The 3,054-nt window shown below is 39.5% G+C and overlaps 1 pseudogene; it reads right to left on the bottom strand.

Moving 5' to 3' along the window:
- Positions 1-370: 370 nt before the first annotated feature.
- On the bottom strand, positions 371-832 carry LOC118609947 (annotated as a pseudogene).
- Positions 833-3,054: the final 2,222 nt, after the last annotated feature.

The following is a 3,054-nucleotide window of genomic DNA, read 5'->3' as shown; positions in this document are numbered from 1 at the left end:
ATATTTTCACTCTGGCATAGAAAATATTATACATTCTTTTTTAAAAGGAAAAGAACTTCCCTATTCAGCTCACTTTCAAAAGCTGGAGACTCTTGGGGTGGAGACTCAAGTAAAGCATGCAGGGAGGGATTTCCCCCAAAGCCCTCATATGCATTTGGATAGAGTGTGGTTGGAGTTCCTTTGCCTCACCCCTTCCCTCTACCAAAAGGGACTAGGGGGTGATATCATGGATCCCTGCCTAATATACATGGCAGTACCAGCGACTCCCAACCTACCCTATCCCCAGTTTTTCCATTCTGCTGATTGATGCCTTCTCCTTGAAACTTCCTGACCTCAAAAGGATAGTCTCCCCCCACTCACCCACTGTAGCTCAATTCTGGGTCTTTAGGAGCAGGGCAGGGCCATGGGTTTCTTCTTCATCTTCCCCAAATAGGTTGACTTTCCCTGTGAGCTGGGGGTCTTCAGAGGATAGGAGACCACCATATGGCTGATGCTCAGGCAGAAGTGGCAGCTCTTGGGCTGAGGAGGCAGCTTACATTCCTTGGAATGATAATCTAGACTTCCACAACATAGCACCTGTCTCCCTTTGATCTGTGTTTCTGCATGTTCTTTGGCCATCTTTCATGTGCAGGTTACTCTCTGGTGCACAAAGATGTCCACGAAGGGATCAAGCGCAACCCCAGCATGGACAGTCATGCACAGGAAGCAAAACTCCATGGGCATGTTGAACCACTTGCAGATGCCAGCACTGTGCCTGGGCCATGTCCTCTGGTGCCTCCTCTTGAAACTTGCCGCAGCCTCCTGCAAACTGCTGAATTGACACAGAGTCCATGGTATTTGACTAAGCCTGCGGTTCAGGGCCCCAGGTTGGGTGGCTGCTGGCTGCAACCAAGTATGGAGGCAAAGGCTTTGTTATGTTTCATAATAGCATCAAACAACAAACAGGCCAGGTGTCTTTGGGAATTACACATCTACTAAATAAAACACATGGAACTTATCTTTTGGGAAAGGCTCATCCAGATCTTGATGACACTTACGTTAACAGGTACCAGATGCAATTGACTGATTCTATTTGCTTTTTCTCTAGGGGAGAAAAATATCAATCATAACATGAAGATTAGGGGACTTCAAACTTAAGAGAAATTTGGCCAAAGGACTTCTAGGTCACTATCTAATGTCTCCTCTCTCCATCTGTACTGCATATCATGTCCAGTACAGATTACTATACTACTATTGTGGTCTTTAAGGACTTTCTGCTTTGCATGTTCTTCAGTTGCTACAAGATTTAAAACATTTCTGTTGCTATGCTGAATGTTCTACTCAAACTGACAATTATAAGAAGTCAAGTGACTATTAACCCAGTACCTAAGCAAAAGCCTTAGTGTGTATTTTTTCTTTTTTTAAAAATTATTTCGTATTAAGTTTATTGGGGTAACATTGGTTAATACAATTATATAATTTTCAAGTGTACATTATAATTTGACATCTGTATATTCTATTGTGTGTTTACCACCCAAAATGCAGTTTCCTTCAGCTACGATTCCCTGTACCCACTTCATTTTCTCACTACCCCCCTATATTTGAGCCCTTTTAACCGTCTAACTACCCTCTTCTCCCCTACCACTTACCTAATGGGAACCACTAGTCTATAGCCCATGTCCATGAGACTGTTTGTCTTGTTCATTTGCTGCTTTTAGGTTTATATCCTCCATATAAGTGATATCATGTGACTTTCAACTTTTTCTGTCTGGCTTATTTCACTTAGCATGATTATCTTGAGGTCTATCCATGTTGTTGCAAATGACAGTATTTAATCTCTTCTTATGGCTAATATTCCATTGTATATATGCATCACAGCGTCTTTAGTCAACCACGTATCATGGGACACTTTGGTTGCTCCATGTCCTGGCCACAGTGAATAATGCTGCTATGAACATCGGTATGTAAATATCTTTTCGGATATGGGTTTTCAAGTTTTTGGGGTAAATACCCAATTGAGGGATTGCTGGATCATATGATAAATCAATTCTTAGCTTTTTGAGAAACTCCCATACTGTTTCCTATAGTGTCTGTACCAATTTGCAGTCCCACAAGCAGTATATGAAGGTTCCTTTTTCTCCACATCCTCTCCAACATTTATTATTTGTCCAGTTGATTATAGCTATTCTAATAGGTGTGAGATGGTATCTCATTGTGGTTTTGATTTGTATTTCCCTAATAGCTTAGTGATGTTGAGAATCTTTTCAAATCATTGTTGGCCATTTGTATTTCCTCTAGGAAGAAGTGTCTGTTCCGGTCCTCTCACCATTTTTTGATTGAATCATTTGTTTTTGTTGTTGTTATGAGTCATATGAGTTCTTTGTGTATTTTGAATATTAGGCCCTAGTCAGAGGTGTTGCTTGCAAATATATTTTCACATTCGGCTGATTGTCTCTTTACCTTGTTGATGATTTCTTTTGCTGAGCAGAAGCTTTTTAGATTGATATAGTCCCATTCATTTATTTTAGCCTTTACTTCTCTTGCCTTTGAGGTCAAATTCATAAAATCCTCTCTAAATCCCAGGTCTTTGAGTTTAGTTTCTACATTTTCTTCTATGCATTTTATTGTTTCACGTATTATATTTATGTCCTTAATCCATTTTGAGTTAATTTTGGTGTGTGGTGATAGACAACAGTCTAATTTCGTTCTTTGACAGGTGGCTTTCCAGTTTTGTCAGCACCATTTATTGAAGAGGCTTTCCTTTCTCCACTATACGTTTTTGGGTTTTTTTTGTCAATAATTATGTACTCATATAAATATGGGTTTACTTCTGGACTCTTGATTCTGTTTCATTGGTTTGTGTATCTGTTTTGCTGTCAATACCATGTCATTTTGATTACTGTCGTTATTAGTATAATTTGAAGTCAGGCAGAGTTTTGCCTGACTTCAAATTATCTGTTTTGCCTTTAGCCTTTAGTAGGATGGCTTTGGCAATTCTGGGTCTTTTGTGCTTCCATACAAATCTGATGATTTTGTTCTATTTTTTTAAAAAATGCCAATGAGATTTTGATAGGG

This window comes from Rousettus aegyptiacus, unplaced genomic scaffold (assembly GCF_014176215.1).
Source record: "Rousettus aegyptiacus isolate mRouAeg1 unplaced genomic scaffold, mRouAeg1.p scaffold_m13_p_12, whole genome shotgun sequence".
NCBI classification, from domain to species: Eukaryota; Metazoa; Chordata; class Mammalia; order Chiroptera; family Pteropodidae; genus Rousettus; species Rousettus aegyptiacus.
This window is presented reverse-complemented; position numbering and strand designations above follow the sequence as displayed.